At 37.4% G+C, this 17,615-nt stretch overlaps 1 pseudogene across 1 annotated transcript; it reads left to right on the top strand.

Moving 5' to 3' along the window:
• Positions 1–12,436: 12,436 nt before the first annotated feature.
• Positions 12,437–16,207, top strand: LOC143620025 (pentatricopeptide repeat-containing protein At1g71210, mitochondrial pseudogene; annotated as a pseudogene). The gene is made up of 2 exons (XR_013151277.1): positions 12,437–15,194; positions 16,132–16,207. The product of XR_013151277.1 is annotated as a pentatricopeptide repeat-containing protein At1g71210, mitochondrial pseudogene (transcript).
• Positions 16,208–17,615: the final 1,408 nt, after the last annotated feature.

Below are 17,615 nucleotides of genomic sequence, written 5' to 3'. Positions count from 1 at the left end.
TTTCGATTTCCCTCCAGAAAAGAAAATGGTGGAGAGAGAGGAATGGTGAAGAAGAATGAAAAACCCCTTTTAATATTATTATTGTGGCTTATTATTCCGTGAGTGAATGTGGTGGGGAGAGCTATTTATAGGGTGAGGTGTTTATGTGATATTATTATTATTATTATTGCAATATATTGTAATCTCATTGCTAAAATATAAGGCTGAGGGGTGTGGAGCGCTAGGAAGGGCGCAAGAGGCCAGACGCTCGCGCCCCGGGGCGCGAGCACCACACCACCGAGGCGCGAGAGGGGCGCGAGAGCGGAAAATGAGGCAGGCGCCAGGGTGCTAGCGGCTGAGAATGGCGTGAAGTTTTCTTGGAAAGCATGAATAGAGCCGTTGGGGGGTGATTTATTAAAAAAAAAAACGTTTTTTTTTTCCTATATATAATAACAAACCCATATCAAACCCATATCAAACCTATATCAAACCCGATTTTGTTTCTCTGTATTAAACATATATCAAACCCAAACCAATATCACATACCAATATCACATACCACACCCAAAACCCGAAATCACCCCATCTTCCAAACCTTTTTTTAAAAACATGGCTGGAAATTGGTACCCAAACCTAGATTCAGATTACAGTTACGACGATTTATGGTCGGCACCGGACCAACCGATGTTTTATTCGGGGTCGCAACAACCATCCGGCTTTCAACCATCCAACATACAACCGTCTCCTAACTTTGTAGTTCCGGAGACACAAGAACCAGAACCAGAAGGTGAAGCTGCGGGACAAAGAAGACGCGTCCACCGGAAAAAACAAGTTGCAACGGACGGGTCGGGTTCGGCTTCGACTGGAAGGGCGAAACGGAAAATCACTCCGTGGTCATCGGATGAGAAGGAAGCCCTGTGTCGGGCTTGGATAGCCATTTCTGAGGATCGGCGTTGCGGTAATTGTTTTAACGTTTTTAAAAATGATTTTAAAAAAAAAGTTAAATAAAAAAGTTAAATGACTTACAAATTTATTTATGCATTTTGCAGCCGACTACCAAAAGAGCAAGGTCTTTTGGACAAAGGTTAGGGAGACATTCTATTCGCTCGTTGGGAGTACAGAGCGGAACCCCGATATGATTTCGGGTCGGTGGACCGAAATCAGAAAATTTGTCGGCTTGTTTACTAATCTGTTCAACAGGAACGCCGGTCGTATGAGACCAAGTGGCAGTGACGATTTGGCGGTCTATAATTTCACTGTCGAAGAGTGGAAGCAGGAGTGCCTGCGGAGGTATGGGACGGTGAAGACGTGGGACGGTGTAAAGGTGTGGGAGAGGTTGAGAAGGTGTTCCAAGTGGGTTGAGCTGGTGGCGCCGGACCTTGATGCGGAAGTAGGGCCGAAACGGACTAAAACTAGTTCGTCTGGAGCGTACAGCACTTCCGCCGGGTCGGATTGCCGGGTTGGATTCGACCTAAACGTTGCGGGGGAGGAAACGTCTTCACCGCCGAGGAGGCGGCCATTGGGAAGGGACGCCAGGGGGAAAAAACCGGCTGAGGGGGAAGCCGTAAACATCAACGATCTTGTTGAATCCCTCAATAAATTCAACAAAACCATGGAGGTGGTCTCTATTGACAAAAAGGAAAAAAAAAAATGAGAGATTTGGACTTCCTTGCAAGAGACTTCAGCCACCTAAATCCGGTCGACCAAATGCTGATGGAAAAACAAAAGGAACGTATCCGGAAGAGGTTGATCGAAGAAGACGAAGCCGAATAATAAGAATAATGTTTTTCTTTAGTACTTTAATTTTTTTTTATATATTAATGTGTTTTTTTAATTAATGTGTGTTTTTTTAAATAATTTCTTGTTTTTTTAATAATACGTTTTTTTAATACATTTATAAAAAAATAAAAAAATAAACCGCTCGCGCCCCCTCTCGCGCCCCTCCACACCATGGCCCGGGGCGCTATCACCACTACCAACACCCATCTTATCAAGTTTCTCTCTCTGCCACACGTCACAATATTATTGGCTGGCGCCCCTACTCACGCCCCCTCTCGCGCCCCCCACACCCCTCAGCCTAAAATGTACAAAATTTTAATCTTCGGTGTTTGAAATATTAAATATAAAATAATAAATGTATATTAATTGCTCGTAGTTCTTTTTAAGTTTTAACCTTTGTATAGATTATTTATTATTATATATATAATAATAACTTTAAGTTGGCACTATTGACAAGGTTGGAGTTTGGCTTGTTTTGACTTATGAAAGTTTTTTCTAAAGTTCAAGTTCAGCTTCTGAGTCGTTGTTTCAAGCTCAAGCTCAGGTTCTGCTCGGACTCGACTTGTTTATTATTATTTATTCATTAGTTAACTTTTATACATTGATTATTATTTTTATATATACTTTGAGAAAACCTTAAGCTAACCTAGGCTCGGTTCAGCAATGTAAAATTAATACACTAAAGTCAAACATACAAACATATATACATACATAAGGTTCGTTAAGGTTCGACGAGCCTAAATGATCTTCAAGTACAAGGCTTGAGCTCAGGCTCGATAACTAAATGAACTTTACTTAAGGTTCAGGCTCAGCTCGGGCACAATAAAGCCGGCTCATTTCGAGCTTTTTATTGATCTAATCTCAAGTAGTTTGCGAGCGACTCGACTCATATGCACCCTTAATGATATTATTCTGATCTTTTAAATGCTTTACTTTTTGTTAACAGAACAATGAATTTTGATATATAAGAATAACTTACCTTCTCATCCATTGACTGGAAAGAAGAAAATCCACCGTTATACAATATACAACAAAATACAGGACATGTGAGACTTAAGGAATGGGTTGATACGCCAACTGTCTCCGCATGATCTTAAATGCCTAACTGACTTATCTATGCATTATCTTAGATGTATTGTTTTTTAGTTTCATTTCTTAATGCCTTTAATGCAAAACGAGTTAACTTTGTTGGAAGTAATTTCGGATTTCAAGTCATAAGTAGGTGAATTTGAGGGACCAATGTTGACAAGCCTGTCACAGTTGGTTATGTTTCCTAATTGTATTGTAATTACAATAGGTAATGTCTTGGCTAGCAAGCTATGTTAATCTATATAAACCAAGTTATGGTAAGACATTATAGAATGTGAACGTGTGAGATGCAACCGAGTTAGAGTTCATCTAGAGACACATACGAAATGTAACCAAGTTAGGGCTCATCTAGATGCAACCAAGTTAGGGTTCATCAAGAGTCAAACCGAGTTAGGGCTTGAGATATTGTAATTAGTTTTTGAGTGAGATTTTCTGATTAATATAAACGACAATTATTTGTTTGTTCGTGTTTGATTATCGATCTGGGACTTGAACCTTTCATATATGGTTTGGAATCCATCCTTGAACGTTTTGGGTTTCAATTCCAAACACGATTAGAAACAATGAAACACGACATATAATTATTATTTTTTGGGTTGCATACATTACTCGTTTAGTAAACAGTTAAGTTGATCGATTTAACTTGTTTAGTTGAACAATTCAGCCCCTCAAGGCACCAAACTGTTTGTCCCATCTATGACAACTTGTTCACGGTTTACAACTTCATTACAACGCGCTAATTACATGTAGAAGAAAAGATTTTGTAATGTATGTGGTCTCTATGTTCGGGTTTGAAACACAATGATATAGCTTGTTATGTATAACTCTTTTAATAAACATTTAGAGATAATATATTTGACTCATTTAATTTAATTTAATAAATCGTATTCGGTTGACATGTTTAACATGTTGACCTATCAACTTATACATTAGCTGAACAATACCCATTTAATCCATTTGTCACAAAACTCTCAAGGAGCAATGCTCTATTTACATGATCTGAAGTGTTCTCAATTTAGGGGTTGATATATTTGACAACATCAAATAGACGAGGTATATGCTCCACTTTCAAGGAATAAGCAGTATCATCAATTTTGAAGGAAATACTTTAAAGTGTATATCATTCCAATCCTAAAAAAAGAATTAAAGAATAGAGAAAGGTAACTTAAAATAAGAAATAACAGTCCTTAAACTATGCGTATGTGATGGTTAATGTTCTACAACAGACATTTTATGTCAGATCATCATTACTACTTCAAGCCACATTCATCGTGATTATAGAAACGGCCATGCTCCTATAATGCCTCAGAGAATTATCTAGGGGTTCACGTTTCCTCTATAACGCCCTATTATGGATGGCCTTATGGAACATGTGGTTGATATGTATTTTTTGTATTCCATTCGTTTCTTTTTTCCTCTCACGTACCAACAACCAACTACTATATACGATAAAAATTTAAGAAAGCGTTCGGTGTTTTACATTTTTTTATTATTATTTTAAGAAATTGAAAATTTTCAAGATAGTTGGATTTTGAAGCAGCTAATCTACTTGGTAGCCAATGTGATGCTCGCTCATTTGATAGAGATTATTGTCTTTTAGTGAGAGGTTATGAGTTATTACACAGACAAAGGTGTATTATTATAGACAAAATAACAAAACTCGTCATTTATGTTTAAATGATTTTTTAGCGGACACCCTTTAGCGAAAAAAATGTTAGAAAACATTCTTTATGATTAAAAACCTTATCACGTTTTGTTTTTTGGTTCTAACCCAGTTAAATTTTCTTATTAAAACTAGTCAGCAAAACACATGAGGGCAGTTTTGTAATTTTACAAAGTTAATAATTATAAATAAAAGAATAAATATTTTCTAATATTTAGAAATTCGAAAACAAAACCCACCAACCATCAGCGTCCCCACCTATGTCTATCTTTTGTATCTCTCCAAAATCCCAAACCATCACTGCCACCACCTGCCGTCACCATTGCAGTCTCCTTCATATTTATTCAAGCCCAACTTCACCCACCACCTGCCGCCATCATCACCACCACTTTCATCATTCACGTCCTCGTCTTGTTCGTGACCGACGGAAGGACACCTTGGAGAAAACAAATCCGGCCGTCTCCGTCGCCGTTAAACGCTATACCCACTAACCTCCTTAATTACGTCACTGATATGTAGATCTCGCCGTTACCATCTCCGTCGCCGTTGACCTTGCCGCTGGCACACATCACTACCCCCTCAACCTCTCCGTTAACCGCTGAAAATCGTCCACAGCTTCCTCTCCGACTAGCTCAACTACAACATAACATACGCTTAAACCCCAATTTGCCACAACCAATTTCTGGAATAGGGTTTCCAAACCCAAAACCGAGGTATTAGAACATAAAATTGTGGGATCTGGATGTTTGTTTGCTCATTGTAAAACCTTAACTTAAAAAATCAAACAATAGCTACACTGCAATGGTTCCACAACCCCACTCGATAACGGCGGTCACACTGCTCGCAATTACACTCCTCTACACATCTAGGGTTCAATCGGTCGAAGTAAACTGGGCCGCCGTCGCCTCCCAACCGCTGTCGCCGTCCACGATTGAAGTGTTAGAAGCTTGAAAGCTGAGTAAAGAAGCCTGAGAAGCTTGAAGCTCGAAAATAGCATTAAAAACAGAGTAAAGAAGAGAGAGGGAGTATATGGTGGCGATGGCCGTCAGAGAATATGGTGGCTGGATATGGTGGTGGTTGGTGATGGTGGTGGTAGTGGTGCGAAGAGGGAAAGATAGAGCGAGGATGAGCTGCAGGCTGCAGAGATAGAGAGAAAAAAATTATCTTTAAATATTTTCATCTTAACTCAAAGTTTAATTTATCTACACAAATAGTCCCTCAAAGAGTAAAAGACGAATTTACTCTCATGTGCTTTGCACATGACTAGTTTTAACGAGAAAACTTAACTGGGTTAGAGCCAAGGGACAAAACGTGATAAGGTTTTTAATTATAAAGGATGTTTTTTGATATTTTTTTCGCTACAGAACGTCCACTGTAAAATCATATAAACGTAAAGGACGAGTTTTGCTATTTTGTCATTACTATACAAGAGTTTTAAAAAGTACTAGAAGTATTATAACTTTGCCGTTATAAAAAGAATGGATTTTCAACTAGCTAATCTAAGTTTGTAAAAGAATATAGAATTTGATAAATGATATGGTGAAATATGGGTTAGGTTAAATCTAAACTATATATATTACAAAGGTTTCAGAGCCGGCTGGGGCATAGGGCGACGTGGATGACTGGCTGATTCACTTAATTTTCGGGGCACAAAATGTTTTATATATATATATATATATATGAAAAAATAAGTATTTTAATGTTTTACCCTAATTACAGTATACAATAAGTAGCTTGGTCTAGTGACAAAAGTGATAAGTCCAACCAAAAGGACTGTAGGTTCTAGTCTTACTTGAGACATTTTTTATACAAAAATTTTTTACACAGCATAAATCATAATCAAGTAAGCCTATTTAAAAATTTAATTGTTTAAACCACACAATAAACTATTTACATAAGGCCTAAAATTCTTTTTGTATATATTATTTCGTTACTGGTTAGGATCTACGGCTCGTTTTGTTTTGATTCCACCGAAGCTATAGATTTTTGGAGACGGCCCTGGCAGGTTTGAACAAAGGCGTCTCCCTCTAAAAGACGTGTAACATTTTTTTCTTTTTATTTATTTGGATGTAATAATATATGTAAGTTCTTAGCATTTCTTTTTTGGTGTGGGTTACAAACCCCTAGGCTATATAAAATAAAAATGATAGGTCAGATTCAGATGAGTTGCATGGTAAATAAATATAGTTACGTTTTCATGTCGACCTAAACGCATAATAAGTAATAGCTATAAAAATTTTGAAATGTTGGCTTTTATTATATATCTTTTGAATAATTTTTACGTCTTATTTTTGTTATTGTTCTCCTAGTCTTATCTTATTAATTCGTGTTTGTGTTGTTTACTCAACACTAGTTTTTATTTTATTTTCTTTTGGAATTGTCGTTTTCGCCTCTTTAGTTCGCAACCTACTTACCAACTTAAGGATTGACAAAAATCAATTTGGCATCTCCGTTCCTAAACCAAATATTAACTTTTTACGTTTGAATTATTTATTTTCAAAATGAATTGTCCTGAGGGTTTTCTTTTTATTTTTAAGAACAACGATTTTTTTTAGGTCACCGCATTTTCCAATTTTAAGAGTCCCGCTAACTCACTCGGGTCAGACTATGTTGTCTTAACTGAACTCACACAGGCTTCAGAGTTTGGCTTGCGCGTTCCCTTGAGAAACCATACCGTTGGCTGCCACTTGATAGTTTTTGTGGCACCACCAGGGCAGAACTCTCTGTCGTAAAACACGGTGGAACGAAAACCCGGGTGGCCTCGGAATATGATATGTCAACCTCGCAAAGTGTTTCTCAAATCATCCATTGCAATATCCACCAAAAGTAACACAAGTAAAAATCGAACTTGAGTCTTCACTGGAAAATCCAAACCTTCCTAACACTAGAGAACCTTCCCAAAGATTTAGATACAAAAGGATAATTATTAAGAGATATAATTTAAATTACGTACTTCCTAACATGAGGTTATCTAATTTTTCTTTATTCCCTTTAAAAGATTAAAATATCAAAGTTATTACGTAGGGAAATCGTTTACTCAACAAAATTAGACTCATGCCATGAACTCTATTAAGGTTCTTTAATAAAAAAGTAAATTGTGGATTCCATCCATATTAAAAGTTGCTACTTCAATTCAATATTTTAAATTACATTTTTTAAGTATCTGATATTTCATTTTCGTTGCAATTAAAATCATGTCATCTGATTCCATCAAGTTGTTTTGTTTGTTTTGTGTGAAAAATGACCATGATGTCTCTCTTTCTAGGCTCAACAAAGATGGGGCTGCTCCATTTCGTGTCGGGTTTGTTTAACACTTTAAACATCATACCATCGTTGCTCGTAGTGCAACTCTTTGGACTGTATCCTATTATCAATGCTATCAAATGTCGTTGCATCTGCGTGCAAGACCAATAATAGTCTTCATTTACGTAAATCATCTTAAAAAAAATTTTTTGGCAAGTTATTACATCCATTCAGCTAGCGACAGACCCATTAATTGTTTTTTTTATCATGGTCATTATTGTTTAAATGTTTGCTAATTTTTTTTCGTGTTTAGTGTCGGCATCGTATATACGAATATCTGTTTTTTGCGTTGACATATTAATTATGTCGGTATTGTAACAAACTTAACCCATAGCAACCGAATGCATTTTAATGCACCGTCACAAGGGAACAAACTAGTTACACACGTAAACAATAAGACCACGTGTAGTGGTAGGGGAGAATGGGGGGAGAAGTGTGCAACATGGCACTCAATCAGCAAGAAGATAGATTGTATTTTAGGGGTGTAGTGGTGGAGGAGAGATTGGGAGGGAAGTGCCACAATTTTAGTGATCGATAATTGCTACGTGAATAAAAAGTTAGACAAAATTACAAATTTTGTCCTTTAAACAAAGCCAATTTATGGATCGTGTCCCTTTTTTAGTTTTCTTACAGGCGGTGTCCTTTAAACATTTTTTTCCTACACGTTATGTCCTTTACGCTAACTGGGTTAGAAAAACGCAGTTAAAAACGTCACGTGCGTCGCATGTGAGGGCTGTTTGGTCTTTTCATCTATACCGCTTTTCTTTTACTTTAATTCCCCCAAATTAAAACATTCTCCTACGCCGATGACCTATCAGTTACCTTCACCACATTAACAATCTTCCTCATCAAATATTATCTGATGTATTCCAGAGAAGTTATAATTGGCTTGTCCCTTCCATCTACCAGCTTTGAAAAGAATGTATTTGTGTGTTTGGTGTTCGAGCAGTTCAAGAGCAATCCACGGGGAACCCAATAGCAGTTCAAGAAAAGAAAAGAATACATCGGGGAACCCAATGGCAAGCCATCCACGGCGGTCGAAACCAACGACCACCGTTCTTTATCTCCTTTTCCCCATTTCAATCGCAAACCCTTTATCCTAATTTGTTCCGATTTGAGTTTTCAAGGGTATTTAATTTTAATGTTTGGAAATTAATTGGTGTTTGATGCGATTTCGGTTGGAGAAGTGGAGTGGTGTGATGGAGGCGGCGATGTTAGTGGGGCAGCAATGTTGATAAACAGATCTGCAAACCCAAACTCCGGCAAGGCGGCACACAACAAAGGGAATAATCAACAGGGCCATGATGGGGCGGTGGTGTTGAAGGATTTCTTACTTTTGCTGATGCAAACACCAATTTCCGGCATGGCCTTAGGGTCGTCCACGATGGTGGCGAAGCCGAAAACCGAATCTCAATTTTCCGGCGACCATTTCTGTGTTCAAGTCGAATTTCTGGCGACCACTTACTCTTTTACAAATCTTTACCTGAATCCTTGATTCGTGCAATCAATTTATGGATTCATAAGTTGTCGACTTGCCAACGACGCTATGGCGAGACGTTAGGGTTTTGACTTTGTGTCTTTGTCGCTGGACTTGTGGCGGATGAATAGGAGGTCATTGACGGCGTCATTTGAGGGTATCATCTACGGGAACTGTTTCTTTCTTCACCGACGTTTCTGGGGGGCGGGTACATCGGCGACGTTGTCGACCGGAGTTGATGACTAGGGTTTGATTAGGAATGATTTCAAGCTTGTTTGAATCTTCGCTCTTTATTTGGAATTCGATGTTGGGAAGCATAAAGAGTGGTGAACTAGAGATTAAAGATTTGGGGGTGAAGATGCCGGAAGAAAGATGGTGAAGTCGTTCGGGTGAAGATGCTGGAAGATGATGAGGGGGTTGGATGTTGAACTCGTACGCTGGATGATGAGGGAGTTGGGAAGTACTTATTATTATTATTATTATTATTATTATTATTATAGATGAAAAGACCAAACAGCCATCACATGCGACTCACGTGACGTTTTTTAACTGAGTTTTTCTAACCCAGTTAGCGTAAAGGACATGACGTGTAGGAAAAAAATATTTAAAGGACACCGTCTGTAAGAAAACTAAAAAAGGGACACAATCCATAAATTGGCTTTGTTTAAAAAACAAAATTTGTAATTCTGTCAAAAAGTTAATAAAAGTTAGGTTGGCCCCACATGTTCGGCCGATAAATATTTTTTGCTTGCAGGTGGTCTCACCAAAATGTTAAGTGGATGTGTGAAGTCAAGTGGATTAAAACACCAAATGTGGTCCAAAATGGACTGTTGGATTACTATGCGCCTGTCTTTCAAGGCCTTACCCTGGTGGGCCCTATCTTTTTAACGAATAAACTTTTACCTAGAGGTGAAAAATAACCCGAACCTTGAACCGGGTCCTAAAAAAACCCAGAACTAGGTTTTTTTATACCCATGTTTTTATTATCAAACTCGTACCCGACTCTATTTACAGGGTACAGGCAGAGTATTTATTTCAGTACGAAAACACGGAACTGACGTAGAACTGGACCTGATTTGTACCCGGAATACTCTAAAGCCGGAACCGGTTTCACACCCGGAACCGGGTTTTTGCAATACCTGAAACTATGTTTTTAAAATACTCGGTCTATATCCTAAATTACCTGAAAATGCCCAAAAAAATATCACAGAAAAGTGAAGTCCCTTAAAAAACCTAGGTTATACTTGAAAACAGGGTTTTTTCAATACCCAAAAATAGGGTATTCCAATAATCGGTATTAGAATACCCCTTTCTATACCGACCCGAACCCGGTGCATAGAGTATGGTTTTTAGAGATAACACTCGGACAAGAACCCACCCGGGTATGACCAATACTCAATTTTTCAATACACAGTCATACTCTGTCCTACATTTGTTCAGACTCTTTAAGATATATGGTATTTTTGTCTTTTAAGCTTTAAGACAATTAGCATGTCTGTCTCTTCAGAGCAAAATCAACTTGTTAATAAATGAAACAATTCAGTTTTAAGCTTAGCGGTAAATCTGCTTAAAGGTTTTTATGTTTGTAAATATGTTTTGACTATTATGTGACAATCACCGATTTGTCCCATAAGAGTACGACCGTTAATAAGGGATGACACATTATCTTTTCTGTGTCCTTCGCATTTCGCGATGGACTGGATTATATCCATCATGTAGTGCGATAGGCGCCCAATTTATGTTTTCTCGTTTTTCGTGCTGGTTTTCGTTGTACGTGTTTGGGGTCTTAGTTTCTAATTCTTTTTGAGAATATTTTGGCCATTCAACTTTCAAAGTTTGACCTGAAATTTTCAGGATGTTACACCCTTAAGTGCAAAGGCATAAGGGAGCTTGACTACAAGACCCGTCCGTCAAGCAGGGACGAAAGTCGGCCTTAGTGACCCGACGGTGCCGAGTGAAATGGCCGTCACTTAACAGATTAAAGTTACTCCAAGGATAACAGAGTGATCTTCCCATGAGTTCACATTGATGGGAAGGTTTGGCACATTAATATCGGCTCTTCACCACCTGGGGCAGTAGAATGTTCCAAGGGTTGGACTGTTCGCCTATTAAAATGGTACATGAGCCGGGTTTAGAACGCCGTGTGACAGTTTGGTTCATATCAGGTGTGGACGTTAGATAGTTAATAATAATAAAATAATAATAATAATAAAAGGGGTAGCAGCGCAGCTTGTTGTTCGCTTACCTTATGTTTCGATGTAATCTAAACCTTAACTCGTCAATTTGACTAAATTAATATTATTAAACTACGCAACAAAAAAAAAATTAAATTAAAAAAAATATATAATAATAATAATAATCCAATCCACGCATCCATCCCCGTTGTCTCTTCCCTGTTAATCTAACCCTAGTTGTAGTTCGCCAGAGTACGTATCCGGGAATCGCCGGCGTGGAATATTTGCACTTGGTCTACCAACGCCTTCTCAGAACCCTAAATTTCAGATTCATTCCTAAATTCAATTGCAGGTTCCTTTCATTTCTATTGCTACTTCATTAATCATTACTTGTGTTCTCTATTCGATTCTCTAATTTGATAAATTCTTAGCTCATTTGGGCTCTTCTTGAAAATTTAACTAATTCAAGTTTGATCTATCACTTTCACATTTTGCTCAGTCTGGTAGCTTGCTTGTGATAATGGAATATAGCTTTCTATCACACAACTAACGGAAATCAGTTTTGCTATTCATCATAATCAAATTACTTGCTTGATTTGCTATTAAACTCTTGATTTATTTGCTTTCCCAATGCCTTTTATGCCTTTGTTTAGATGAATTTAAACTGTAATTGCTATTGGTTTCTACAGGGCATCCATTTTATGTAATCAGCAGGTTGTTCCTTCGAAGAGACCTTTATTAATCGATTTACACAAGGTACATTCTTTCTATTGCCAAGTTATGTTCTTAATCTATCTTAAGTGTATGTATACACAAAGCATTAGTCAAATATGTATAAAAGCTTCATTTTTTAATTGACTTAATAGTTTTTATATTTTGCAATTCAATAGGTGGAAGAATAATCCTTTGCAGTTAGTTTTGTATTACAAGTTCACATATGATATTTGCTATCTGTTGTTTTTTACTAGGGCATGCATATCCTGAAGCTGCAATGTTGATGCGATAGCTTATGGTAATATGGTTAGACTAAGATACCTGAACCAAACGTCAATTAGGGCTCTTTTGTCTCCTCTCAATGGCAGTAATACCCTCTTCAGTTATTCAACAATAACAGCATCTTCAACAGCCAATGATGTTATTTTAAACCCAATATTCTCATCATCCAACCCATTACCAGTCAAGAAACTACACGCACAAGATGTCGTGGTCACGTTCCAAGAATGGTTCAAATCAAACCGGAACCCGTTCCTCGACCGCATACTCGAAATTCTATCATCTCACACCAACACTAACGAAAACGGAGATTTCGCTTCACAACGTGAAGCAGCTGATGTGGCATTATCCCAACTTAACCTTCGTTTAACCGAATCACTCGTTCTTGACGTGTTGTATTACGGTAAAGATGTGTTATCGTGCTTAAAGTTCTTCGATTGGGCGGGTAGACAGCCGGGGTTTCATCACACTCGCGCCACGTTTAATGCCATTTTCAAGATTCTTTCAAAAGCAAAGTTAATGTCTTTAATGTTGGATTATTTAGATAACTACGCTAAACATCGAGGCTCACATAAAACGAGTTATCACACGATTTTGGTTATGGGTTATGCGGTCGCGGGAAAACCCGAGATGGCACTTCACTTATTTGGGGGTATGCGTTATCAGGGTATTGATTTAGATGATTTCGCTTATCACGTGCTTTTAAATGGTCTAGTGGAAGAAAATTGTTTTGAAGGAGTTGAGTCAGTTGCAAAACAGATAAAGATGCGCGGTTTTGAATCTGAGGTGACTCATTCGATACTGATCAAGGGTTTTTGTAGGAAAAAAGAGTTTGATAAAGCCGAAACGTATCTTCGAATGGTTATGAACAGTGGGGTCAAGTTAAAAACCAGTGGTTACATAGTCGGTTCACTCGTTGATGGTTTATGTAAAAACGATCAGTTCGATAAAGCCGGGAAATTAGTGGATGAATTTGGAGAGTTTCATGTGTACGATATATGGATTCGCGAGCTCATGCGGGCCCGGAAGCTAGACGGAGCGATGGAGTTTTTGCAAAAGACGAAAAACCCAGGGTTTGTCGTTAAATATGTTCCGGATGTTTTTCGTTACAACACATTAATATTAAGGCTTTTGAGAGAAAACCGCCTCGAAGAAGTGTGCGATTTAATAATCGAGATGCGGGAAAATAACGTACCACCCGACGAGTTAACGATGAATATTGTTTTATGCTTTTTTTGCAAGGCGGGGTTGGTTGATGTTGCTCTTAGGTTATACGATTCGCGAGGCGATATCGGGTTATCGTTAAGTAGTATGACTCTAAATTATTTAATGAACACACTTTGTGGTGATGGAAGTGTCATTGACGCGTATCGCGTGTTAAAGAACTCGCTCGAGCAAGGTTATTTCCCTGGGAAAATGACGTTTTCGATCCTTGCAGATGCGTTATGCAAGTTGGAAAAACTAGACATGATGAATGAGTTGTTTCTTGTAGCATTAGAGAATAATATTATTTTGAGTGATAGAATTCATGAAAGTTACATAAAAGCCCTTTGTAGGACTGGTAGAGTGGAAGACGGTTATTTCATACACGGGGAGCTTAGTCGTCTTAACAAAGTAACAACCGTATACGCGTACAACAGTTTGATAAACGGGTTTATTAAATCAAATCGTGGCGATATCGCCACGAAACTGTTGATTGAAATGCAAGAAAAAGGCCACGAACCAACACGTAAGTTATTCACATCGGTTATCAGAAGCGTGTGTGAAATGGAGAATCCTGAGAAACAGTTTCAAAAACTGTTGGAAACACAATTATCGCGTCGTGAACTCGATTGTGACATTTTTAATATTTTTATCGAAGGAGTCGGTCGCGCTAAGAAAGCTGATCTGGCACGACAGATATATGAGATGATGAAGAGAAGTGGGATTAACCCTAATATGCGGTCGGACCTTTTATTGTTGAAAAGTTATTTAGCGAGTGAACGAGTATCCGATGCGTTAAACTTATATTATGATATATTAGATTATCGAAAAATAAGCAGGAAAGTGTTTCATGCGATGGTTATGGGTCTTTGCAAGTCAAACAAGCCTGGCCTCGCTTTAGGAGTTTTTTCAGAAACTCGTGAGAAGGAGAAAAACCTAAGGCCGAGTCTTGAATGTTATGAAGAACTTATATATGCTTTATGCAAGCATAAAAAGTATGAAAAAATCGTACCTTTAATCAACGATTTACTTGGTGTGGGCCGACCCTTGTCATCGTTTATCGGTAACAATTTGCTTTTATGTTCGTTAAAGGATCATGAGTTATATGAAACATGGGTCGACTCGTCTCCCCCTACTGAGTCAACCGAGTTGACTCAATCGTCTCCAGTTTGGAGACTCGGTGAGCTTATCGGTTTGTTTTCTGACCGTTTTAGAGAAGATTTGAATCCTGATGACTTGGAACAGGTGGTTAGAAGCTGTTTTTCACTCGATGTGTATTCGTATAATATGATTCTAAGGAAATTGTGTATTAAACAAGTGGATGATGCTTCTAAATTGTTTCAAAAGATTTGTAGAAACGGGTATGAACCGAATCAGTGGACTTATGAAACTATGGTGCATGGTTTTTATAGAAATGGTAGGAAAACCGATGCTGAAATTTGGGTTGAAGAGATGTTGCGAAGAGGGTATAATCTGAGCGAGTCGACTAAATTGTTGCTTTAAAGATGATTACAATTGCAGAGATAGATAAAAGGTAAAATAATTTTGATTAATATCTAGAATTTATTCATGTCTTTGTGTACTATTTTTTGGGATAAAAATGTAAAATCAAGTAACCAAGGTTCCTAAGCGTTTCATTTAATTCACTCTAACTTTTTTTATGGAAAAAAGTATGAACCACTCAACTTCCATTATGTGTTCTGGTGCTGTAATTTTTTTTTTTGTAAATGCTAAATTTTCTAAAATCTAACTTAAGCGGAACATATATGAACTTTGATTACTTTAGTGATTATTTATTTAAGCTGACTTAATTGGAACAAATATAACACTTGGTTATTTTTTAGTAAATTTTGTTTCTTCATGAACCTCCTATTTCAAGTTAAACTTCAAAAAATAGCCACTAAATAGTAGTAAGGTTTCATATATCTTCCATTTAGGTTTTTTAATTTTGATTTCTTTTAACATTAATAAAAAGAATGTCACTACATTGGAATACTATTGAAAGTTGGGTGTTTTATTTCATGCAAAAAAAATTTGGTTGACTTTAGCGAAACACCCAATGACAAAGCTTACTTAGGGCCGGGGGAGGCCCCCCCCCCCCCCCCCCGGTTTTTTTGCATAGTAGTGTAAATTACCCGTTTTCGCCCGAAATTTTTTATGCGTCATGTAAATTTAGGCGTTTTCGGCCGAAAATTTGAGTCTGGCCCCCCATCGTTTGTGAATTTTTGTATACATTTTGAGTCCAGTCCCCCCGGTGTTTTAGTCCAAGCTTCGCCGCTGGAAACACCGGAAAAACTTGGTACTCTTAGGTGAAATATTAATTGATCTTCATTTATTTATTAGTATTTTTAAATAGTATCGGATATTGAAATCACATCTGTTGAAACTCAAGTTTGTTTATAAAACTTATGCAGTTTTTATATTCATTTTTTATTTGATTGTGGAACTAATATTGTTTTGTGCATATGAAGGCTTGATTCTAGATGTTGAACTCATTCTTGCTAAAGGTTAGGAAGAGTATTCTTATTGGCTATATACATTAAAGGTATTATTTGCATGTCTATGATTCTTTTTTGTGTTAGTATTAGCTTAATAGCTTCATAAGATAATCCTTAATATTTGTTTCTTTTTTATTGCAGTTAATTGGGGGACCAAGAATCGGCATCCATACGCATGATGACAAACGAGTACCCGAAACTTGACTAATGCCAATGCAAGAAGAGAATTTGACTAAGAAGTCAATAGTTTGACGAAAGGTCAACTGCCGTCGGTACATGAACATGTAAAACCTTAAATTAAACCATAATTTTGTGTTTTCAATGCCTGTTTGTCGTTCACATACTCTCTAAATTCTAGAGATTGGAATCGCTTTGTTTTACGCCCTGCTTGCGGTGCACGCATATAATGTATATATGTGTGAACCCTCGGGTGGGCAAAAGCGAAATTGCACTAATTTTGACGTTATTTTACCAATATCGTGAAAATAACGTTAAAAGTGGCGGAAGGTTAATCAGGCATCATGTGGTGGCGTTGATAGCCGAAAGACAAGGGTACACGCACCAATCGGTCGGTGTCCCGATGGTTGAGTGTTATGTGTCTTATGTCCAAGGCTTGATGCAAAACTACTATCGAGCCGAGGGTCTCACCGGAAGCAGCCTCTCTATCCCTATGGGGTAGAGGTAAGGCTGTCTACATCTTACCCTCCTCAGACCCTACTATAGCTTTGCTATTGGTGGGATATACTGAGTACGATGACGATGATGATGATGATGATGATGATGGAATCGCTTTGTTTTATTCACATAAGTTTTGTTCCATACCATTTAAAGTTGTGATTTTCTCTAGTTTCAATCCAATTGCCTTATATTCTGCTGATTTCTCACTGATGCATGCTTAAAACATTTTTCTAATCAATTGTGAGATCAATAAATATAAGAACTAGTTCTGCTACTGCTTGGCAGGATTGATTAATATGATTTTGTCAAATTGTTCTCTGTGTATAGCAAAATCATAACAAGAACAATACATAATTGCAACAAAACATCTTTGTAGTTATCAAGTTATATTACAAAATATCAATGCTGTCTCGTTTGTTTTAACCCTAGAACATCTATTTATACAATGAATTTATTAAAAGATATATGTAAAATACAAAAATTTCTGCCATGATCTCCAAATGTTGGTATCTTGTGTAAAGAAACTTAACATTAGTTGTTATCAACTTTTACTTCAATTTTTAAGTTCAGTACCAACTTAAGTTTAGTGCAAATACTTTCTATATACTTTGATAGTAACAAAAGGTTAAATTATATTTAGAGATGCAAATTCCAATTAGTTAACAAGTTTTAGCAACATGGGTTAACAACTGGAACCAGTTTTAACACGCTTTAAAATTTAACCTATGAGACTGATTGGGTTAATAACGGAGCTGGTTAACCGAAATAACTGGTTTAAA

Source organism: Bidens hawaiensis, unplaced genomic scaffold, assembly GCF_021521415.1.
Source record: "Bidens hawaiensis isolate Kalapana, Puna unplaced genomic scaffold, B.hawaiensis_p1.1 tig00002525_1, whole genome shotgun sequence".
NCBI classification, from domain to species: Eukaryota; Viridiplantae; Streptophyta; class Magnoliopsida; order Asterales; family Asteraceae; genus Bidens; species Bidens hawaiensis.
The sequence above is the reverse complement of the archived record's forward strand: the minus strand, read 5'-3'. Positions and strand labels throughout refer to the sequence as shown.